The 25,460-nt window shown below is 44.2% G+C and overlaps 1 protein-coding gene across 1 annotated transcript in view; it reads right to left on the bottom strand.

Annotated features, from left to right (window-relative positions):
- Positions 1-25,460, bottom strand: part of Adarb2 (adenosine deaminase RNA specific B2 (inactive)) — a gene marked incomplete at its 5' end in the record, with an annotated part of 191,617 nt that overhangs the window by 98,293 nt on the left and 67,864 nt on the right. The gene's annotated exons all lie outside the window — the stretch shown is intronic.

The following is a 25,460-nucleotide window of genomic DNA, read 5'->3' as shown; positions in this document are numbered from 1 at the left end:
TGACTGTGGAGGTTGAGGGTAGAGCAGGGTTTCTTGAGAGAGATTCCCGAGGCTTCTTTAGGACCTAGATCCCCACAGATCTAGAGACCCAGCGGGGAAGCTTTTAATGACCAAATTGGCATATACCGGACATTTGGAGCAGAAGCAGTCACAGGAGAGAGGATTTGGCTTCTTGTTAAGTGAGAGCGATCAGGTGCTTCCCATTCCAAAGGTTAAGTGGGGAAGTTGACCCACATTTAATGAGCGGTGTGTTACTGTACTTCACAGGAACAGAAGACAAAACGCCATGTGTGCTTCTGCCTTTAGTTGCCCGCATTTTACCTCTTGGCCCTGATTACCATAGCAAATTGCCAGCATTATTCAAATCAGAAAAATAAACTTTAAATGGGAACATTGCAAGACTCAAACTTTATTCATTTCCAGTGCTAATATTTTGAGTGGCATAAATAAATAAATTGTGTTCAAATTTGCAATAGTAGTCCTTAGGGTAAAACTGACATTCAGCCAAAGTGGTAGGGATATTAAAATCAATAGATTATAGGGGAGAAAGCCTTTAGTAAATATTTTCTTGCTGAAATCCCATCTTTGTGTTTATGATGCTGAAATATCTGAAAGGTTAGATTTGCATGTGGGCTGGGCAAGACCAGATCTGGGAATCCAGATTGCAACATTCTTGTTGCTCTTTTCTCCTGTGAATTTTGTTTTGCGGTATGGAGTGGCGCATGGTGAGGGCTGTGATGAGCGGGGCTTTAGGGGTAGGACAAGTGTTCACATGGTAATGGGGTACATTCTCCATGCTAGGCAACAGATTTGTGCTCCTCCTGAACAACCCAGCCTTCCAGAACTGGGAAGGCAGGAGCAATGCTGCTGGGTAAACAAACAAACACACCCAGTGGGACAGCAAACCAAGGGTTGGAGAAAAGCAGAGAAAGTGTTAGCCGATATCCTCCAATTTCTGTCTTAATATTCGTTTATGCCTCTGTAAAAAAAAAAGCAGTCTGGATATCTTGGTCACGAGTCCTGTTTGCTGACAATTATAATAAAGCCTCATTAATTTCAACATCAAGGACTGCTGAAAATCATTGTCAACTAAGCAATTCAAATTGTCTGACTATTCAGCTCTTTTGTGTCTCAAATTACCTACAGACTGACAAAAATGCTGAATGAAGGCACGGGAAATGAAAATCTTTTGTTGGGACTGTAGCAGTGTGGGAAAGACCCGCCACTTGGAGTCAGAGCTGCGGTTGGCTTCTGCCGATGTCTTCATCTAACTGTGCCACTGCTAAGAGGCAGTTGTAGAAGAGGCATCCTAACGACAACCCCTGGAAGCTCAGGTTCTGAGTCACAGCACATACCTATACCTATCAGTACTGCTGTGGACCCTTCCTGGAGGATGCATTTTTAAGGGCAGGGAGCTATCTTTCCAAACACAAGCAGACGTGCGTCTTCAGGAGCATCTTCAGTGTTGTCGTTGGCTGGCAGCAGTACAAGATTGCAGGTGGCATCTCAGGGGCCTTTTCTCTGTTCTAGTTGTTCTGAGATCCAGAATCGCCACGTTTGTGGCAGATTTAACTCTTCAGTCATAGCTCCTTAGCAACTCCCGTCTCACAGGTCGTCATACAACGATCCTTTACTTCTCCCATCTACCAGCTCTTTTCTCACCAACTGACCCAGCCGATAGGGCTGGCACATATTTTTTTCTCTCGGGGAATGTCTGGAGAGGACCAGCGGAGAGGTACTGAGTTCAATTGAGCAATCTAACAATAGCAAACTCAACCTGGCCCTTTTTGGGAGCTTTCTGGGGGATAGGGTCTGGATCCCATTGAACTGTCCTGTCTAATTCCACATGAAACACAAAAGAGCAATACATGATGGGAACTTCTCTAATAGTGGACTTGTGATCAATCTTAATTATGCTATTCTCTGCAGTAATGATGACCAACACAAATTTCATTTAGGTATTGTAGTATTCTGGGAGATTTTACAGATTAGGACTTCAGAATGGGCAGTCTGAAGATACAGGAATTCAGATTAATACTCTGACTTTTTTGCTTAGGTGAGGTATGACATATCACAAGCAGGTTTTGATTTCCTCAGCTCTCAAATAGGAGCAGTGTCTACATTAGACAGGGATGTGATTGCTTTAATGAATTTGTGCATCTAAGATTTATACCAGGACCTAATATGGTTCTTTAACACTCAGCCCTCACAGTTGAATAGTATGGGCTGGGAAGATAGCTTAGTCAGTGAGCACTTCCCCATGTGTGAGGACCTGAGTTCCAGCCTCAGAATCCACGTGAAAAAGTCAACATGGTGGCCTGCAAGCCTGGGGGAAGCAGAGACATTGGTGGGGATTCACTTGAGTTAGTCTGTTCTACCTGGTGAGCTCCAGGACAAATGAGTGATCCAGTTTCTGAAAGCAAACCCAACCCAACCAGATGATGGCACCTAAGGAAGACACCCACAGGAGACACCTCTGGTTTCCAGGCACACATACACACACACACACACACACACACAGAGCTCTACCTGCATTCACTAGAGCATACCGACACCCTCCTCACCCAGAAATGATCAGCTGTGTTATTATTATCCACCCTTATGCCAACATGAGTTTTCTCTAGGAAAAATGTAGGAACAGGGAACACTTATTTGCATCTTAAGATTCAAGTTTTCTCCATTGTAGGCTGTTTAAATGATGCATTTTGATGTGTTAAGCAGGTGCAGGCAACTTTGGGAAGGTATGTGTTCAACTAATCTCTTCTGAAATATGTCTTCAATGTCAAAGTGCTTACTTTGACTCCCTCTCTCTTGGCTGGGTTAATGCTATCTGACCACACAGTTATCCCATGATTCATTTGTCTGAATTCCTTGTGTCATCTACTTTAGAAGAACTTGGATAATGGTTTGGATCATGAGGAATGTAACGCTATGTAGCTGACCTTTACTCTACACCCACGGACACAGGTGTGGGTGTATTTTGGCTCTGAAGCTAAACTAAGGAGAAATTACATGCTTATCAACCATCTCATTTAGTCATTTTTAGTAAAAACATTGTAATTTTTGACAGGGAAATGCTCATTAATTAAATTCATCCTACAGTCTTTTATTACATTTCAAATAATTATTTTATAAAAATTGGGAGCCAGTCTCTTCAGCCACTCAAACACTAGGAACTGCCACTCAGAGTTACGCTGTCCTGTGTTGTTAGCTACTTGCTCTCTTCATGTCTTGTTTTCTGATTCAAGTGCTCCTTCCTCTGGCTCCATGACTCGTGTCATTTTGTGACTGGTGACACGTACGTCGTCTTTATTCGACTTGTGTCCCCAGGATGAGCACTTTACATCATCTTTGCTTTCCCAACATCTGGTAGATGCGCATGGTTTATCCTAAACAGACTGTGCACTTGACTTTGGGAGGTCTGCACAGGCACAACTGGCCTCAGAAACCTTCCTCAAATGGGGACCGGGAGGAGCTGAAAGGTATTCGTCAGGGCCGTTTTCATGGACAAGTTGTTCTGTCTCCAGAGCAGCCCGGGAAGAAGCCGTAGTGGTGATATTACTTCCCAAGCTCTTTGCTTTTATTTCATCTCCTTACTTGTCCCCTGGGGGAGAGAATCAATCAAAATTTATTGAGCAAAGTACTAATGAAATACAGAAACAAATCAAACAAGGTTACACACACACACACACACACACACGCCTGCAATACAGAAAGGAAATAGGAAACATTGTGTGATACAGCGTGTCTCTCCAAGGCTCACTGTGTAACAAGTGCTATTCTGAGTGGCTGGCATACACAACCTACATTATGATCCTCAGAGTCCACTGCAGTCGGTGCCCTGCTTTGTGGAAGAGCAAGTGGAGGCTGAGAAAAAGAAATAAAATTTCTTATTATACACAGACCCTAAGTGGTGGATCCAGGAACCATACAAACTCATTCAGATTCCCTGGAGTAACATCTCACAGCGAGAGTGAGAGCAACAGAGTGAGAGACAGAGAGACAGAAAGATACAGAGAGAGGGGAAGGGAGACAGACAGAGAGACAGAGAGAGACAGAGAGAGGGAAGAGAGAGAGGGAGAGAGAGAGAGTTGACCTTATATTCTCAAAAGGAGCTTACAGCCTATAAACACAACCATTTGCGGACACCACCAAAGCATTCAGATTCCACCTACAAGTTTCAGGCATATGGCCACTTTCACTTTAGCAGTTTGGGGGAAGAAATGACACCCAACTTCCTCAAATAGGCAGGCAACCTCTGCCTCAGAGTCACCCGAGGGTATCTGGATCCATCTACCTATTCCCAGGATTGAAACTGAATCGGGCTTCTGACATGGAGCCCAGCAGAATTCTAATTGCAGGGGAAGCTTCCCTAGGGAAGCAGTTTCCCCAGTCCTGGAGGATTTTGAGAAGGAATGGGATGCAGGCTGGGAAAAAGTCCTCTGTGCACAACAGCAGGAGTTTAGGAAGCCAAGGTCAGCTGCTCTGTTGGTCACTTCTCATCACCATCACCAAATACCAGTGGAACAATTTAGGAAAGGAAGCACACAGCTTCAAGTGGGGAAGGTCCTGGTATGTTTACGGGAGAGGCCTTGGGAGTATTTATGCGGGAACCCCTCCTGTTCATGATGTTGTATTCGCTTCTCAGAAAAACACAGACTGGAACCAGGGCCAGGCCATAACCCAGAAATCTTGTCCCTCCAACCCCACAGACTCTAGCTAAGTTCCATGTCTAAGAGGTCTCACTTTCCAAAGCAGTACCACTGCCCCAAGACCAACTGTTAAAACTCTCTGCCAGGAGTCCCGTTGAAGAGGAGGAGGAGGGATTATGTATGTGTGTGGTAGGGGTGTCAAGATCATGACCACAGAGAGAACTGACCTGAGCTAGTGAAAGCTCACAGACTCTAGACGAACAGCTGGGTAGCCTGCATGGTACTGAACTAGGTATGTGTAGCTTGGTCCGTTTTTTGGGACCCCTGGTGGTGGGGCCAGGATCTATCCCTGGTGCATGAGCTGACTCTTTGGAGCCCATTTCCTATGTTGGGATTCCTTGCTCAGCCTTGATGCGGAGGAGAGGGGCCCGGGGGATTCCTTGCTCAGCCTTGATGCGGAGGAGAGGGGCCCGGCCCTGCCTCAACTTAACGTGCTAGACTTTGTTGCCTCCCTATGTGAGGCCTTACCCTGTCTGAGGAGTGGATGGCGGTGGGTGGGGAGTAGGAGGAAGGCAGGAAGGGGGAACTGTGGTTGGTATGTAAAATGAATAAAATACAATAACAAACAAACAAGCAAACCCACATGAGCTGATGGGGACATTTCACGGTTAAACCATAGCGGCTGCTCTGCAGGACAGACCAGGAATTCATAACCTATAGGCAGATTCCACTGGCTGAGAAAGTGTGAGTGGAATCACAACTGATCTTCATCGTCAACCTCACTGGATTTGGAACTGCGCAGGAGACACACCTCTGGATGTCTGTAAGGGCATCTCCAGAGAGGGTTACCTGAAGACGCAAAGCCCACCCAGAACGGGAGTGGAACAGCCCTGGCGCTGGACTGGACTCCCTGGACTGGGCTCTCAGACTAAATGGAAGGGAACAGGGAAAGAACTCACCTCTCTCTGTTTCCTAACTGTGGAGTCAGTGTGGCCAGCTGCTCCAGCCACAGCCAGAGCTGCTTTAACCACCACATCTCCCTCACCAGGACAGACTGTGCCCTCAAATCGTGAGCCAAAATAAGCCCTGTCTGTTAAAGTTGCTTTTGATGTATCTTGTCATAGCAACTAGAAAGCAAAAATAGAGATAGCCCTGGGTGGTGAAATTAGAGCAGTGTGCCTTGCTCAATAGCACTTAACTCATTAGCGTGTTCCCTGGCCCCTAAAGGCCACCGTCCTGCTTCCTCTCGCTGGAGTCCACAGCAAGGCTTCCTTTCCTCTGGCTCTGCAGACATTATTCTACACTGTCCACCCTACAGCGTGGCAGCAGGGCTTGTACTGAATTTACCCTTTTCTGGGGAGACTGGTTGTCACCCATTCCTGTCACTGTGCCCCAACAAACCATACCAAGTCAGAAGCAAAGCCCAAGGTCCCCAAACTCTAGTCTCCCTGTTTCAGGGGGTTGTTAGCAGAGCAACTCTTGGCTCACCCACTAGGAAGGTCTTTGGTATGTGTGATGGGATGGATTATAATCGGCACAGAATAGACTGGCAGTTGGGAACTTTTCTTTTTTTTTTGGTTTTTCAAGACAGGATTTTGTTGTAGTTTTAGAGCCTGTCCTGGAACTAGCTCTTCTAGACCTGGCTGGCCTCAAACTCACAGAGATCTGCCCGCCTCTGCCTCCTGAGTGTTGGGATTAAAGGCGTGCGCCACCACAGCCCAGCTTGGGAACATTTTAAAATTCCAGTTTATGGCATCGAGACATCTTAATTTGGGGTTGTTAGTATTTTCTAATTTAGTTCAAAAAAGGTGCTAAAGAAAAATGAAGCAAACAATGTTTTGAAAATAAAAAAAACCTGCATAAAGTAAAAGAAGGGACGTAGCTCAGTAAGTGGCCAATGCTATGATAGTTAGGACTGTCCTCCAGGTGACTGGGGACTGTAAGAGCACACACTTCCTTATGTGGATGACATTATGACCCGATGTTGCCATCTCCAATGTATAAGCAAGCATACATAAGTAATGTATATATAAGCAATGTATATATATATATATGCAATGTATATATAAGCAATATATCTGTTACTGTATAAGCAAGTTACACATAACAAAGTATTTCCCAGGGTTGGAGAGAGGGCTTACCAAGCAATCGTGAGGACTTTGTGAATGTCACTTGGGGTTGGTGGCTAGCATGTATTTCCAGTGCTTGGGAGATAGTGACAGAGGTGCTCAGAACAAGCTGGCTAGCGAGATTAGCTGACGTTCTGGGTTCAAGAGAGAGACTTTGAATCAATATATAAAGGGGACAGTGATAAAAGAAAGCACATGGCACTGACCTCTGACCACTACACGCATACATGTGGGTATGCACTGCCCTTGCCCTCCGCATGGCAGCATGGCTACATGCATGAAGTCTGGATACCAAAAGAAATCTCAGATAGCTTTAAGCATGTTTACAACTGTGTTTGTGCATCATTCATAGCTTTTATGGACTGCATTTGGCCCACAGGCATAGGGATGGTCGTTCCTGTACGGATGACGGAAGTTTCATAGTATTATGAACTGGCTTTCTTCATGACCATCTCTGACAGATTCTGCCCTCTGTCTTTTCTACCTGTTTTGTGAATTAACCTGGCCATTGTCAAGCCTGGGGGCATCTGTAGCAGAGTGGAAGGATAAAGGAAGTTCAAATTCATGCACAGCTTCTAATCAGCAGCACAGGGGAGGCCCCTCCTCCTAATAAGAGGGAAAGATGTCCATTCTGACAGTATCTGAGGATGCCTGACTCCCAGGCACTAAGGGCGATGCTATTCGTCCCTCCATTTTGTTGCCAGCGCAAAGACCAACACGGAAGCAAGCTAATTCACCGAGGCAGAGTAGCATCAGAATTAGACTCCTGAAGCTTGAATTTGAGCCTCTGAGCTCTGTGCCTACAATGTCAGAAGTACCTTCAGTTTCTTATCATTTTCTTATTTACTAATTGGAGATTTCAGATGAGCCTAAGACAAGAGCGCCAAGGCCTAGTGCCTTGAGTAATCGAGAGTATATGCTTCAATCCATGCCTGTCTGCTGTCGACAGAGTACATTTGTAGGTGTTCACGACGTTGGATAGCCACTAATCTTCTCACGCAATTAGCAGTAGCTGTTGCTTTAGTAATCCACTTTGAACGGATGCTATAAAAACACAGCCCATACAGACCACATTGGAAAGCTGTAATATTTCTGATTTTGTTAAGCTGGTGCTTTCTGATCTGCCTGGGAAGATTTGGAGTGTGGGTTTAATTAGAATCTTTAAACTCGCATTAGTGTGCTCATGTAATGGGGATAACAGATGAGGCCCTCGGTTTGGGGTTGATTCATGGTTGTTTGTGTTCAGCTGGATTGTGAAAGGCATAAACAAGAGGAAACATTCTGAATACCCGAAGAAAGTTAGCGTTTGCTGTGTTCCCGGACTAGGTTCACATTTTTAGCTACCGGCCAGATAATTAGGGATGTCAGTACCTGCTTTGTAAAACCACCGTCAAGAACAATGTTATACTGACTTCTAGATACCATAAAGGAGAGGTCCTTGGACTTCATTGCTAATGACTTGCCCCCCGCCTTGCCCCCCAATCTGCTTTTTTATTTTGAATCTAGACTCCAGAGAGAAGCAAAGTAGATGAAAATGGCAAAACAGTTCTAAAGAGTGTATTTGGGTTGCGACCCAAGCTAGGACAGGGTCATTATTAAGCATTTCTAGCAAGAACAGAGCAGAGCCATGTCACAGCTATTAGCACCTGCTCTTATTTTTCTTGCTCTGGCTCATACTCCCCAGTCCTCCCCTATCACCAGTCCTGCAAGCCAAAATATATGTCGTCCTCTTGATGTTTATCTTGATTTTGATTATTATTTTATCCATCTAATGTGACTACTGAAATGAAGGCATCTGTATTAGTAAAGGTCTCAGAATTCAATAAAATTTAGGGAAAAATAAGCATACAGTCTATCTCAGATAAGTGATATTTTAAATTTGTTTAGAACACACACGAAATGAAGTTGACGTCTTCGGGTATACTTTGGTGGAGTATGAGCTAGCCCTATGGAATGCGGTATGGTGCACAGCTTTTATTAGATGGGTGTCTAGACTTAGGAAGGCCCGGGGAGAGCAGCTGAGAAGATCAAGGACTAAGGGCTGGTGAAACCGAGGCCATGTTTCCTGGAGAGGTGGTTCCAGTTCTGCAGCACCCACAGAACTTCTTTGGCGCTACATGGACACATTCAGGATGGATTTTCCAGCAGATGCGTCTTCCCTGCATCTACCACCAACTTCTCTTGAGCTCCAATCTCTTTAACAGTACTCAGGAAGGGGTGTTGTGCCACTGGAGTGCTTAAATGTCTAACACCATGCCATGCTGCCCGCTTTCCGGCTTGTCTAGAGGTGGGCAGGTCACCTTAACGCCCTGGTGACCGACAACTGTTTTAAGGCAATCAATGCATCAACACTTCCACAGTCCCATTGCTGTCATCTGCCAGGCATGGCTTTGTCTCATGTAGGAGTCACTCAGTACGAGTGGCAACAGTCTTCCCGAATCACCAGCTTTCACCAAAGACTTCTGGACTCCAGAACAGAACCGTCCGTTAAGAACTTTCACTCTGCAGTGAAAGAGGAGTTTTGCTTCCTACAATGCATGGTCTTTTGTTTTTCTGACTCTGCCATATGCATTAGGGAGTGTCCTTTGGACTAGGTGAAGAATAGAGTACCCCGGTTTCTGTTGAGGGCACTGAGTCTTCAGGGCTTCTCAAAGGGTACAAACAGAAGAACTCAAGCCCCACGGCCCTTCCCAGCCTCCCAGTGTCTGCAGAGGGCTAATTCATGTGTTCAGTGGATGCCTCATGATGTTGAACTCTCAGGACCTCTGCCTCATGTATCTGTCTGGCTGAATGAGGTAGGAGGGTGGTCAGTATTTTCTCTCTGCTGGTGTCTGGGTCCCTTCCTGTCTTTTCCTGTTACCAGGATACCAGGATGTGGTACAGGCTGGTAAAAAATGGTGCTTACCTGTGAACACTATGGCCTTCCCTGTGTTGGAGGAGTCAAGAGCACAATGACCTATGCACATCTTACCCTTTGCTTCACTGCAAGTGGGAACAAAACATCACCTAGAGGGCACTTCTGGGGTAGGAACTGTCCCTACAGGCATGAAGCTTTTCCATGCTTGCCTTCTTTTCAGCCTTCTTTTAGACTCTTTCAAATGAATCGTGTCTTAACTGAAAGACCCAGGAGTGCCCAAGTCTGGATACTAGCTTAGGGATAATTGGTCCAAATGTTGCAACCACAAGTGAAGGAATTTCACACAGGTTCTCTGCCAGCAATGGAGGAGGGACTGACCCAGCTTAAGACTCTGGGGCTGCCCCACTTTTAAGACAAAGTGGCAGAAAAGCAAGATGGGTTATTCTGGAAACTGGGTGATACACGGGTCCCATCTTCTCCCAGAAACAGGCCTGCAATGGGAAGTAAGCAATACAATGTCTGGGGTGTGTCAGCCTCTCTTCTGCTTCCAGCCCTTTTCTTCCCTTCACCGTCAGTCACCACTAGGACATTCTTTCTGTGACTCTTCTCATTTCTTCCCACCAGGCCAGAATGCAGTGACCTGACACTTGAGACCTAGTGACTTCACTTCCTCAGACTTCCTTAGGCCTTGTGCAACAGCAGGTTCAGGAACTCTGTCTGCCTCTGTCTCAGTGTGCGTGTGTGTGTGTGTGTGGTGTGTGTGTGTGTGTGTGTGTGTGTAGAAATTTCCTCCAAATTGAATAACCAGGTTTCCAAGGTTTCTCCCCAGGGTTAAGTTAAGGGAGCAGTAAACAGCTGCTAGAGGAGTAGAGTCTCCATCGGATCAGCACTGTTGCCCGACAGTGACTCTCTAACCTGGCAGTGCCTATAAGTCACACAGATGCAGTTTTCAAGAGTCATGGTCACATTAGGGTGTGGGGGCCCACAGACGTGAGCCTGCTCCACCTTGAGTAAAGGTCAGAGGGTTTGAGCTTATTTTTACTTTTTCAAGTTGTTGACAACAGGTGTGGCTACAACCAAGAAACCCTGACTTAGGGTGTTTTGGACATTAAGATGGCCACAGAGGTGGATCCGCTCCACCCCAACCAAAGGTCAGAGAATTCAAGCCTATTTTTGCTCCTTCATTTTAACATACGAGGTTTTATGTGCTGAGTGGTTGCCTACAGGATGCTTGGTTTAGGGTGTATTCACAGCAAAATGCTTTACTCAGGAACTAATGGCTTAATGTCTCAAGTATTGAAGTAACTGTTCCAGTCATCCTTTGTGCCATGTTAAAGCAGCCTTTTGCCTTCTTCCCCCTTTTGCATTAGGGTATAAAAGCATATGTGGAACAAGTAGACACCTATTTCCATTTCTTCAGGGAAAGTCTCACACACTGTAGGCAAAAGGGGCCAAGGAAAGAACACCCTTGCCCCTGGCTTGATTCTAACCTGAAACTTGGAAATCCCAGCTCCCATGACTCAGCATTAGTGGCCAAGTGATACTTCTTGCCACACAACTTTTCTACTAGCTCACTCCACGTTCTCCCAGAAGCCCTCCAAAGCCCTCCCCTTCACCCAACCCTCTGTGTGTTCCCTCCCATTCAGAGGCAGCCTCCGTTCTGTTCTTCCCACAAATAAACCTCGTGTGTGAGGTTTGTTACGCGGTGTGGCTTTGTGGTATTCTTTGGCTCCTGACTGCCAAGAGGCTCCTGTGCCAGAAAACCTTTTACTCACAGCTCTGTCCTCTCAGACAGCTCTATGGTACTTTCTTCCCAAACCGGAAGCTCTTGTCTATGCAGTCATAACTAGTTTTCATGTGAATATGCATGATCTGTCTTCTGCTTTACAATTGCTTCAAAAGCAAATTTGTCCAAGCAAATTAGATACACTTGTAGGAAAAGCATGCTTTGTTTTTCACTCCTAAAATCACAGAACAGATTAGGAGGACACAAACAAATTCTTTCTGAGGTCAATGTTCAGGAAGAAAATGATAGGAATCCTTTTTGTAGGATCACTAATTGTAATCATGGCTCTACTGTGATGAATCCTCTCTGTCCTCTTTGCTCGGATCAGTGTGTTTAGATGAGATCCGTCTTGATAGAGTCATCTTCCTAAACTGTAACATGCAGAGACACAGCAAAGGGTAATACTGCCAACTGGGCAGGTGCTAGACTTGTCTAAAAAGACATGGTAGACATATCTGTGGGGGGTTTTCTAGGCTGGGTAAATTGAGGTGGGAAAACTATCTCTAAATGCGGGGCACCATTCCACGAGTTGGAGTCAGCTCTAAACAGAAAGGAGAAAGTGAACTGAACACCAGCATTCATCTTGCTCTGCTTCTTTTTAAAAGATTCATTTTATTTTTAATTATGCATATGTGTGTGACTACATGTGAGTGTGTGCTCACACAAGCCAGAGGTAGCAGATCTCCCTGGAGCTGGAGTTACAGACAGTTGTGAGCTGTCTGTTGTTGGTGATGGGAATTGACCTCAGGTCCTGTGGAAGAGCAGCCAGTGCTTTTAACCACTGGGCCATCTTTCGAGCTCATGTCTTTGCTTTGATTGCAGATGCAACACAAATAGCTCTTCATATCGGTTTGTACTAGAAATCAAAAACATGTGGTGTCTCTCTACCACAATGAAATCCCCTTGGATCCCGTGTTTATCCTACAGTTCAGGGTGCAGTCCACAGTGGTAGCCGACAACACTGCTTTTCAGAAGATAGTTTAAGATGTTAATCTGCGGGTCCTCACTTTTCCGTATGTTCTGGAACTCAAGGGCACCACTGCATGTGTTGGAGAGGTTGAGGAGCAAGCCACTAGGCACAGGCTGCATACCAAACAAGGCTATTATTAGGGGAATCCTTCTAACAGCAGAGCTCCGGCCCACTGAGGAGAGTAGAAAAAAAATGACAAAAACTCACACTGCGGAGACACCTAGAATTCTTCCATTGAAAAGCAGAACCCTTTTAGAAAAGTGTATGCAAGATAGGAAAATGGAGAGAAAGTGAGGGAGGGGAAGGGAGGGATGGAGAGAGGGAAGGAGAGAGAAGGAGAGGAGAAAGACACACATACACACACACACACACACACACACACACACAGAGAGAGAGAGAGAGAGAGAGAGACAGAGAGAGAGACAGAGAGAGAGAGACAGAGAGAGAGGAGAGGGAGCGACTTCAAAGTAATTGAGCAATTTTACTCTCACATGACCTGCTTTACTCTCTTTTCTTGCTTGTGTGTGTTATAAAAATTGTTAATAGGTTTTAGGAAGCAAATCTTGGCCTTTGTTGCTTGCATCTCAGTTTTTTTTTTTTTTTTTGCGTTTTAAGGGCACTTCTTGGAAAGGTTCAGAAATACCAGGTAAATTAGTATACCAGAAGATGTCTGTCCAGTTCCTGATAAAACCAGAACTAATTTATTTTTTTGTTGTTTTTTTGTACTCCGTTACCTTTGACAACACTTCTCTGGAGATGTGTATCTTCATCCTCCACTCTTTTTTGTCTGTCATCTTGTTATTTTGCTTTGCTTTGCAACTGACAAGGGAAAAAAAAATCTGACACCCACCTTGGAAGATGGTAATGCATTCAAGACTTCTTTCCCCTGTCAGATGTGATAAAAATCTTGCCTAAAACCATGTCCAACCTTTCCAGCAGAAAGTCCAGATGGCTTTGCAGCCTGGATAACAGGCTTCACTCACTGAAGCTTCTCACAGTGTCAGCAGGGCAATGTCTTCCTCAAGGCATAAATGCAAAACAAAAGATAGCATCTGTGATGGAGGGAAGCAGCGGGCACAGAGTGGAAAGAGTATGAACAAAGAGAAGCCACTTAGAGCTGGGGACGAAAGCCTCCTCCAGGTGAAGATCCCGTGGTGGGGGACAACGCATCAGGTGGAACACGGCTAAAAAGGCAGTGAGCAAAACCAGGTTGTTGATGGTGGCGAAGTTTGACTTTCCTGGCATTGAAGTTGAACTCTGGCTGTTGTGATAAATTAGGTGTCTTTGCTGTCTCTTTCAGCCCAGTGTTCTCCCGTTTCTGTTCTGCCAGATTCCATTTCTGATGTGAGCTGCTGGTCCGCTGGAATCTATCACCAGCACAGAATGGGTGAAAACAGAAGTTCCAGGCAAAATTGAGATGGCAATAGGCCCTGGCAGGAGCGACTTTTTTTTTTTTTGCGAGTCACAAGCTCTTTTCTGTCACCAGAGGAGGAGTCATTTCTTGTTTCTGCCGGACATTGAGGATGGGCGAAACCTTTTATAAATGAGGCTAGTGGGTCTTTTGGCTTAGCCAGAGAGAGAAGTGTGTTCTATTCTACAGTGGGCGAAACCAAGACTCAGGGAAAGCAGCTGACTCTTCAAGTAATTACTAATGAATGACAAGAGGGGGATAGTTGGGGGAATGTTTTGTTCCCATGCACGCCTTGCCCAGCTTCCTCCTCTCTATCCTGGGGCGATTGCCAGAGTGTTGGCTACTCTCTTCTCTTCCTCCCAGCTTCCAGGCTTTGTCGTACTCATTATTATGGTTTTTAATTTCAGCCCAAGCAACATCTTTCACTGAGTCAAGATTTTTCCTGTAAAAAGGTCTCCCTAGTCGTCTCTCTGCAGTTCTGACAGATGGATATGCCCACAGCATCAGCTGTGGTTCCCAGCTTCATATCATCCTCATGAAGAGATTGAAAACATCCCAGAGTGATGGCCTCAGCCTAGAACAGTTATGGTAGAAAGTCTGGGAATGAGATGAGGGCATCTCTGCCTTTAGACTCAGATTTCCATGCATAACTAGAGTGGGGAGTCTCAGGAAAGGAGGTAAATAGTCAACTGTTGCTGGAATAACATATTCTTTCATGGAGAAAACATTTGAATGTCTTTATTCTGTGTGCTTGCCTGCATGTTTGCTTATTTATTTATCCGAGACAGCATTTCACTATGTCGCTCTGAGCTGGCCATGGCTGTGTACTTGCTATGGAGACCACACTGAACTCAAATTCACAGAGATCCACTCGCCTCTGCCGCTTGAGTGTTGCGATCAAAGGTGTGCATCACCATGTCTGACCGTTCGTTTGTTGTGACTGTTTAGACTTCAGTGTCCCTGGACAGTCAGGGCAATAGCTTTCTTTTCTTCTTCACTATAACGTCTTACTGTGTAGCCTAGGTTAGCCTGGAACTCGCTACACTGTCTAGGCCTCCTTGCGCTCATATCTCTTCAGTGTTAGTGTCCTTAGTGCCGGGATTCCAGACGCGGATCTCCACACCACGCAATGTTATCTTTCTCTTTGGGAATTTCGCTGTGATGTTTTATCACAGAGCTGGACACACTGGCAGTTGTAATTGCCACCTGGCTGATGGACAGGGGCTGGGGAGTACCACAACACTGTGTAGCATTGAAGGATGGAAAACCACAGGAGTGGAGGCCAAGGGACGGCATTCAGGGTGCTCCAAAAGCTTAAAGGAGCTGAGACTATGAGGTCCGGGAAGAAATGTTGTCATGCACTCATTCACACCCCGAGCAGAAAGTGCACTTTGGGCTTTTAAAGTCATTGCCTGGCTTCATTGTCAGCAGGTGTCCGGGCTACTGAGCTGTTGCAGGCTTTGGTCCGTTTACAAGCACACAACACCTAAGAACTTGATCTGGCTCTAGAACCCTGTTTCATTTTGAGCTCAGCAATAGCAATATATGCAGGGACTCACTAAACAGTTTTTTTAAAAAAGTTTTTGAGTTGTAAAAGTCTAAAACATGAAAAATAAACTATTTTATTTCGTATTACTAACTATGCTTTTGCAGAATAATCTGTAGTCTTAATTTCCTTAAAGTTCTGTGATAACAGCCTTTAGTAGTGGTTTGATATGTGGTGTATCGATAAGCACTTGGGTAGCAAACCATCCCCAAATCAAGGACTTTTTAAGACAGCATTCATTAGTACTTATGAGTCTCAGGTTTTGGTTTTAGTGGAACTGAGGTAGGCTGGGAGTCATTGAACTTGGTTTCTAATTGTCATTTGCTGTGAGTCTTGCAGTACTTGCATCTATGTCCCTTGGATCAGCAGCTACCTGAATCGCTTCCTTTTCATAGCAGTGTTCAAGAGTCCAAGTGGATCTGCAAAAGTGAATTTTATACCCCGGGGTCCTAGGGTAGGTACATGCATAAGACAGCAACTCTGAGGTAGGGAAGCAATTCGTTTAGTAGCAGAGGGAGACAAAGGATAGTTAACTGACCTACAGTCTAATCAATATCAGCAGATTTGTTTAGTTAAATTGTGGAATACTGAGCAAAGCCTAAAGAAAACCCAGTGTTTTGTTTCTTGTGGATTGTTCATATATTATAATAGAGATGCTTATGATAATACTACCTTGAATAAATATTTAAAAAGTTATTGATTATTGACGCACTCGTAATGTATTTGATGCCTTTCCCGATATCTTCTGCAACATGGTACCTAATTATTGAGAATAATGAGGGAAAAGTCTGTTGCTTGGAGGGCGTATGAGGGAGTCTTGGGTAGAGAAGGTCAAATAATCCCAAGTGTTAGGGAGACAAGTGGAAAGGTCATTGGGAAGTTGTTTCTAAGGTTTCTTGGGATTGCCTGTGATTCATCTTTCCATCCACTACTTAACTGCAAAACTCTTTGGACACAATCCAGTGGTGGGAAGGAGGATCCCTTGTTATATATATTCTAAACTAAAAAGCAAAATGACAGAAAAGTCATGACATAAGAATTCGAAGTGATTGATGGTGTTTCAAATTTAGGACTTCTAACCTTGAGGGGCTCCTTGGTGTTGGCAGGCAATAATTTAGGCTGTCCTTGGTTTGTGACAAGTCACTTAATGCCCCATTTTTAGTTTGGACCTCTTAGATGAGCTCCTGTGTCTTACTGAATTCTGATATAATGGTAGAGTGGACACCAATTCCAACCATCTTCCTACTGGGTTGCTTCTTCCAGCCTTGATGTGATGGTATGCGCCATCACGTTATTATTGGAGCATACTATGTCACGTTTGGTTGATATCGCTGGAAGGCCTGCTCTTTTCTGAGGGGAGATGGAGTGGGGCATGGATCTGGGGAGGGAGAGATGGGGGAAAGAGAGGGAGGGGGAACTGTAGTTGGTATGTAATATATGAGAGAAGAATTAAAAAAAATCTCCCCAGCCCAATGACTGCCCTGCTCACTCTCAGAGAACCATCTCAACCCTTCTTTCATAGACAAGCATACTAGTATGCTGAGGGCTTTTAAGACTGGTGTTATCTTGCATCAGAACTGTGTATTACATTACCTTATACTCCTACCCCCGTTTACCACCAGAAACAGAGACCATTCCTCCTTTCCATGGCTAGCCTCTCTGCTGCTGTGAGTCTTGTTTCTGTTCTCATCATCTTCAGGATGTTATGTGTCTATAACTGTCTCTTTTTTGTTGTTTAAAAAGCGCGCGCGCATGTGCGCACGCGCGCGTGTGTGTGTGTGTATGTGTGTTGCACCTGTGGAGGCCAGAAGAGGTTCTCTGGAAGTGGAGTCATAGATAGATGTGAACCATTTCAATGCAGATGCTAAGAACTGAACTCTGGTCCTCGGCAAAGAGCAGCAAGCACTCTCAACTGCGGAGCTATCTCTCTGGCCTCTATTATCTTTTCTAATATGTCAGTTTTCTCTGTGATTTTGCTTATGTATTATTATTTGCCTTCTGTAATGGCAAATTTTGATTTCCAATTTTATTGGATTAAGAAAACAGCTGGAGGGGCTGAGGCCACAACCCAGCTCCTAGAGTGCTTGCCTAGCATGCTCGAAGCCCTGGATTGATTTCTGAGCAATGCATAGATCCTAAGCTGCAGGGTCCTTCAGAGTTCTCTAACCCATAACTCCTGACTAGTCTGCTTAGACATTGCCTAGACAGTGACCCTTCTCCCAAGGAGTTCCCTTGGCTGCTGTTGTAAGCCTCTGCAGTAGTTACCTTTCCTGGTGCTATGATAAACTATTCAATGAAAGCAACTCAAAGAATGAAGTGTTTGTTGAGTTCATAGTTTAAGGGTACAGCCCTTCAAGGCAGGAAAGAGATGACAGTAGAGGCATGGGGTAGCTGGTCACACCGCATCTACTCTCAGGAAGGAGAGAGAGAGAGAGTCACTGGTGCTCAGTTCACTTAAGCATTCTCAGATGTCAGCTCGGGGAATGGTGCCACCTGCATTGGGGTGAGTCTTCCTAGAGGCACCCTAATAGACATGCCCACAGGTTTGTCTGCTGGGCAATTCTGTCAAGGTGACTGTCGGTATTGGTCATAAAGACTCTTGGTAGAGTCTCTTCCTATCAGCGACTTCCTGGGAGGGAGTGCGAACCTGTATGGACATTATCAAGTGCAGCCTATGTGTGCCACTGCCACCTGCTGGGTCCCTCCTTTTTTTCCCCTTTCCATGCAATTATTGATCCCTAGATGCTGTTGCATCCAAGGGGAGACCATATGACAGCAGGGACAAAGGGATGCAGGCACAAACCAGGAGACAGAAAGGATTGCAGGCCACCACCAGAGGTGAGGACAAAGACTTGGAACAGTTTCTCCTGGAAATTCTGGGAATGAACCAAACCTGCTGCCTCTTTACCTTTTAGTTCTGGGGTCCTCACTGAGAGACAATAGGTTTCTTACATTTGTTTAGAGCCACACAGAGATGGTGTCATCACCCCTCCAGCCCCTTTCCCCAGGGGATACAGTCCAAACCTTCAGTGACTGCTTGGTTGGGATTTCCAAGAGCCCCGGGGTCTCTGCTTCCCCAGAACCCAGATTACAGTTGCACACAGCCATACCTGGCTTTTGACGTGGGTTGTGGGGATGGAACTCAGGCCATGTTTGTGCCCCAAGTACCTTACCAACTGACTTAGCTCCTAAGGCCCATAATATATAGTTTTACATATTCATAGTAATGTTTATGTATTGATAACAATAACTGGTAATAAAGTAGGATAGTTATATGTATTATGAAAATTATTTGCAATGTAGTAATTATTTCTAGTAGTTTCAGTTTAACACATTAGACTCTTACTGGTTGTGTGTATGATCAGAACTTGGAAAAGTGGCACCTTGGGTAGGGATGAATGCTGTAATTTGTTCTGCTTCTTAACTGTACTGATGCCTTTCCTTATTCAAGAGTTGAGATGTTGGCGTGAGGCATATTTCAATGTACCCACTCATCCATGTGCAAATAGATCTCTTAGTAATTAGTGGTTCTTCCAAACACCCTTTTGGATTGTTTTCTTCTAGGAGACGGGCTTCTGTCCCCTTATATTTGAGACAGCAGAGTTGTACATTGAATGTGCACTTAGTGCCCTGCACACCAGCACCCCTCCTCCCTCTTCCTGGCCTCCCAGGTGTACATGAGACAGGAGCCTTCTATTCCTGGTCTCCCAGGTGTACATGAGACAGGAACCCTCTGTTTGTGGCTCCTCTACAATGAGAGGATCCAGTCACTTGTCGCATGCCTTCCCTTGGTGCCATTCCCCCGACACTGTCACCAAGTGAGTAGAGGCTTAGTTCTGACTCATTGTCCCTTTGATGCTTAGCAACTCAGTGACACATTTGAACAGCCTCCTCCACACCCACAATGTCTGGGCTTTCTCAGAATGTTGGAGGTGGCTCACATGCCAGGAGCGGGCTCTTTTACATCTCCCCATTTTCTCCTGTAGTAGTGGCCAGTGTTGTACCTCCTTATGTCACATTCTGCAGTCATAGCTGTTCCTGCTAGTCACTGAACTGACTTTGGGAAACTCTAAGCCCTGAACTCTGCCCCTTCCTTGTGTTATGATTCCTTCCCTCATGCTAGCTCAGCTCTGCTGAATCCTTGTGGTTCTGCCAAGGGCAGATGAATCTCTTCTGTTTATCAATTCTTGGTGTGTGCTCCTATAATCAACAGTAGCTTTCTTATGTTATCCATCACCCACTATAACTTGTTCATTCATTCATTCAATATTTACTGAATACATAATCAAAATATTTTTAGGTGCTTCCCCGAGGACAAAAACTGTTTCCTTCATTTATAAATTCCCAGTGCCTTAAGAGGCACTCTGTAAATATTTGCTGAAAGAATTTAGAATTGAAATCTTAGCACACCGGTATGAGTGGACTTTGTCGTGTGCTGCCTGTCTGGATTTAGGCAATCATTTTTATTTTAGAGGGTTGCTTTTATCATATACAAAAGCATATAATAAGTCAGTAAAGTGATTATTGATTAAGCATGAGGACCTGAGTTTGGTCTCCAGAACCTATGTAGAATATGTGGGGTTGGTGCTGCATGCTGTAATCTCAGTGCTGGGGACATAGAGACAGTGGACCTGTGGGGCTCACTAGCTAATCAGTCTAGTCTACTTGGTGAGTTCCAAACCAGTGAGAACTCCTGGTTCAGAACAAGATGAATTAAAACAAAACAAAACAAAACTAAATAGTGGACTGGGCCTGAGGAATGACACCCAACATTGTCTTCTAGCCTCAACATGTACCTGCACACACACACATGACACAGATACACACACACACACATTTGTATAACTCCAGTTTTTCTGATGTGGGATACCACTCTGTACTCTGAAAATATGCTTTATTACCACCGGTTAATAAAAAAAATTGATTTGGCCAATAACCAGGCAGAATAGAGCCAGACAGGACATCTAAACAGAGATAGAGGGAAAAATAATGTGAAGTCAGGGAGGCACAAGCAGGTGCTGGAGAAGCAAGATGTGAAGTAATAAGCCACAGCTTCATGGCAAAATAAAGATGAATAGAAATGGTTACTTTAAGTTGTAAGAGCTAGTTAATAATAAGCCTGAGCTAATAGGCCAAACAGTTTGTAATTAATGTAAGTTTCTGTGTAATTGGTATAATTCTGTGTGATTAAAAAATTTTAAAAACCACTGGACCTGAGCAGCATGTCCTGAATACCAAGAGATACCTAGTACTTGTCAGGATGCCTACATCTCTTGGTAAAACAGTGAGAGAATATGGAGGTCATTTTGGTATCTGTATAATATTATGACATTACTGGTACATTTACACAATGGAGTACTACAGAGCAGAAAAAAATAATGACATTTTGAATTTTGCAGGCAAATGGATGGAGCTAGAAAACATCATTTTGAGTGAGGTAACCCAGATACAGAGAGACAATTATCACATGTACTCACTCATAAGTGGTTTTTCAACATAAAACAAAGAAAACCAGCCCACAAATCACAATCCCAGAGAACCTAGACAATAATGAGAGACATATATAGATCTAATCTACATGAGAAATAGAAAAAGACTAGATCTCCTGAGTAAATTGGGAGCATGGAAACCTTGGGAGAGGGTTGAAGGGGAGGGGAGAGGTAGGGAGAGGAGCAGAGAAAAATGTATAGCTCAATAAAAAATAATAATAAAAACCTTAAAAAACAAAGACTGAACAAGACAGAAGATGTTTAGATATCGTGTGTACTTATTTTAAAGATAAAGATGAAGAAGCTGAGTAGTTTAGTTGCATTAAAATAGAAATACAGAAATACAGATGTGACTTAACTTTGGAATTTCCATAGACATGAAAAAAAGATTAAGTAGTCAGGCAAGAGTCACTAGCTCTGCCTGCTGCCAACAGAGGGTGACAGTTGTCTTCCACACAGGACCTGAATAGATGGAGTGAAGAATCGAAACCTATAGCAAATAGAAGAACTTATGTGTACTATTAAGTGAAAAGTAGAATAACAACATAGAACACAGAATATCAATGTCCAGCACAAAATCTTTAAGAAAAATCGGCCTTTTGCAGACAATCTTCGATCCCCTCCCCCTTCTGCCTGTTTCTCCCTTCTTCTTGCCATCCTTTCCTTCATTCTCAGGGTTCATTAGATTTGCTGATTAAATACTTGGGTGACTAATTAGAGTCTAGAGTGGTTATCAGGCAAATCATTATAGCACTCCTTGAGGTTTATCTCCTGTCACTGAATTTAATGCTGACAGCTCTGGTATAATCTTATCGGGTGCCCAACTTTTGAAACAGACCCCATTTTATAAAAATTCTAGGTCCACAGGCAGGTTGAGTGGAAAGTGCCGAGACTCCCCTGTATCCTCCATACATTCCTTACCATCAGCATCCCGCACCAGGATGAATAACGCTGTGCTCCAGTCACCTCCCAAGGAGCATCGTTTATGTTAGGATGCTCTCTCTGCATGGGGCAGGCTGTGAAACATCTAGACAAGTGTTGAGCTTCACAGCCTCACACAGAGCTCTTCTGCTCCCTAAATCCCTCTGTGCTCCCCTGTTCACTCCTCCTTCCACCCAGCCTCTGCCAGCCTTTTCATCACCTGCATAGTCTGTCTTTTGCAAACACTTACATAGATGGAACCTTTTCATGTTGGCGTCTTACCACTTAGTAATATGCACTTGAGTCCTTTTTTATGGCTTGATAGCTGGTGTACTTGTAGTGATGAGTCATATTTCATTGTCTGAACGTACTACAGTTTATTTATTCCTTCACCCATTAAAGAAAATCTTGTTTCCAGATTTGGTGACTATAAATTAAACTACTATAAGCATTTGTGTGGGCATGACTTTTGAAGTCCTTTTGGGTAAGCAGCAAGGTTGCTGAATCCTATAGGGAGAATACATATAGTTTTGTAAGAATCTGTCATCCTTTCTTCCACAGTGGCTGAGCCATTTTGCATTTCTACCAGTAGCAGGTGAACCTCTTTTCTTCACATCTTCCTCTGCATTTGGTATTTGCCAGTGTTATAGAATTTTTCACTCTAATGGATGTGAGTGTGTGTGTTCTCATACATGTCCACACAGGTATTATCCATATTCATTTGGGTGGGCAGGTGCATGCACATGTGTGTACATGTGTATACAGAGGGCAGAGGTCAACTTCAGCTATTTTTCCTCAGACACTGTCTATCTTTTCTCTGTGGAGAGGCAAGATCTCTTGCTGTGGTGATTTGAAAGAAAATGGCACTAAGGAAATGGCACTATGAGGATGTGTGTCCTTGTTGGATGAATTATGCCACTTTGGGAGTGTGTTTTGAGGTCTCATATATGCTCAAGCCATTCCCAGTGTGTCAGATTCTCTCCTGTTGCCTAAAGATCAAGATATAGAATTCTCAGTTCCTTCTTCAGCGCTGTGTCTGCCTGCACACTGCCATGTCCTACCATAATGATAATGAACTGAACCTCTGAACTGTAAACCACCCCAATTAGATGCTTCCTTTATAACAATTGCTGTGGTCATGGTGTCTCTTCACAGCAATAGAAACCCTAACCAGGACCCTTGCTGATCTGCTAAGTAGACTAAGCTGACTGACTAGCAAGCCCTAGGGGTCTACCTGTATCTGCTTCTTCTGGGGTTATAAATTAAGGCCGCCATGCCTGCTTTGCTTTTTTTATGTGAGTTCTGGGCACGGAACTCATGTCCTTCAGCAATTATTTACTCACTGAGCCATCTCCTCAACCTCTCATTGTTGTCTGAATTTTCTTTCTGAGTAACCGGTTTTCAATCATATAATACAGATCTGTGGGTGATGCTTGGAGTATGGAAAAGGAATCTTTTATTTTTTCTTCTCTGCAGAGAACAGGATAGACAGCATAGGATGCATAGTCTTCTCTAGCATTCTTCTTCCTCAGCTGCCAAGAAGTTTCTGGATGTTTCTTGGGGCACACAGATGAGCTAATAATGACAAGAATCACATTCTATCAGAACTGTGACAGATTTTGCTTTGGGGGAAAAACAACCTGTGGATGTGTATTTTTTTGTATGTGTGTGTATTTTTTTCTATTAGGTTTTTTTTCTTTCTTTTCTTCCTGGGATGGAGTCAAACGTAGCTGAGGATGACCTTTAACTTCTGTTACTCTGGTGTTCACCACACGTGTGTTGGAGTGACAGGTGTGTGCCGTTACACCCAGCTTCTGTGGTGCCAGGGATGGAACCGAGAGCTTCCTGCAACCTTCCATCTGAGCCACATCTCCAGCTACAAACCCAAGTTCTTCAGCTGATATTTAAAGTGTGCTGAGTCCACTGTTCTTACTGCAAACAGTATGCATAGTTCAGGGTTCTGGGATGCTAGGATTGAGGAATGATGCTTTGGGATGTTTCTGAGGTTGTGTCTAGGGAGTTCAGTGCTCTGCACTCTGTGGCTGGTCACTAAATGTTTGATGTCACTTTGGAGGTTTCAAACTCTGTAAGTGAGAAGGAAAGCTGTGCCAGTTGTGACCAAAGCGGTTTCAAGTATTCGGTGTCATTTTGGTTCAGTGTGTACAGCTCTCGTCCTCTGTATAGACCACAGTCTTAGTCACCAAGAATGGCTTTATTAGCTGGGCCTATACCAGCTCTGCTTCCTAAACTGCCCCTAGTACATCAACAAGACTGGAGGCTACACCCAGGACTCCAGGATTGGTGGATGGTGGGGAATGAAGTGGCAAATGCAGCTTCTATTGGTAGCAACATTTCTGATTGAGACAGAATGATTTGAGAAAGTCTATGATACAAGAAGCAATGTCCATCACTGAATAATAGGCACCTTGGATAAAATTACAAGTGGTCATCTCTCCCCTTTTTAAATGGTTTGAGACTCTGTTGTATGCAGAGTCCAGTCTTGAGCTGGTTGCTCTTGGAAGATAGGCTGGAATTTGCCTGAGCAGGAAGGGGCCTCTGTCTGTCTTCCTGCCAGAGATACCCATTACACTACCTAGCTGCTGAGGTGCACACTCTTCCTCTTGTAAGCAGATATGTGAGTTCCAGTGCTGGTCTGGCCTCTTTCTGCTGGCCTTTGTAATGCCCAGGACCTTCTGTCCTCCAGCATCTAGTTTATTTAATCCCCCTGTTTCTACTTTCCCCATAACTTATTATGTTCTCTTGACTAATTCTTGCTCTTCAGACCTCACTTTGAAGTGGGCTTTTGGTACTTTATTGCACTGAAGTCTTTTTAATTCCCCATCTGTCCATCCATACATCCATCCATACATCCATCCACCCACCCATCCTCCCATCATCAATTTAATGCGAGTTTATCGTGGACTAAGCAGTATGCAAGGTAAAACATCAGATATGGTTTAGTTATCACGTTGGGTAGGAAACTCGAAGATGTTCACATTTACACAACAAAATGATTTTCGATTTGTTAAATGCTTTGTGAAGAGAAACTCCCAGATGCTGACATTTACCAGCTCCAGATAAGCAGCCTCAAACAGCGCGCCATCTGCATTAGAGGTTAAACACTCCTGATAAACCACAGAATTATTAGGGTCAGTGAGAAAAGAACCCTCTTTCTTATTCCATCTGTGTGCACATATGGAATGACTCTTAATAACTTTCCTTGACTGAGAAAAGAACCAATGTAACTCAGACTCCAAATCCTACAGGCTGGAGGAATAAAATGATCTGCTATTGACTTATAGATTGACCAGGAAGTAACTTCTGCAGAACCTACTCCACGACAGGCACTATTCTAGGCGCAGGGGATGTTACCCTGCCAGATCCGGCACTTACCCTCTTGGTATTTATGCATGGATAAGTATGATCAGGAGAGATATGAGCTGGAAAAGGTAGGATGGGAAACGGACTGCAATTAAAGTGTCTAACCTCAACACATTCCCCTTGCTCCTCAACTGTCTCTTTGTGAAGGGAGTGGCATAAAGAAAAGAGACAGGGTTATAAGCATAATGAGCTTTTTATAGAAAACTATTTAGCTAAAAACATTTTTTAAAATAAATTGAGGCTAGTGTTTGAAATTATTTAGTGTTAATTTTATAACATTGAATGTAATTTTACCCAGAAGACTGGAAATTTCATATA

The sequence above is a fragment of the Arvicola amphibius genome, chromosome 6, assembly GCF_903992535.2.
Source record: "Arvicola amphibius chromosome 6, mArvAmp1.2, whole genome shotgun sequence".
Classification (NCBI taxonomy): Eukaryota; Metazoa; Chordata; class Mammalia; order Rodentia; family Cricetidae; genus Arvicola; species Arvicola amphibius.
This window is presented reverse-complemented; position numbering and strand designations above follow the sequence as displayed.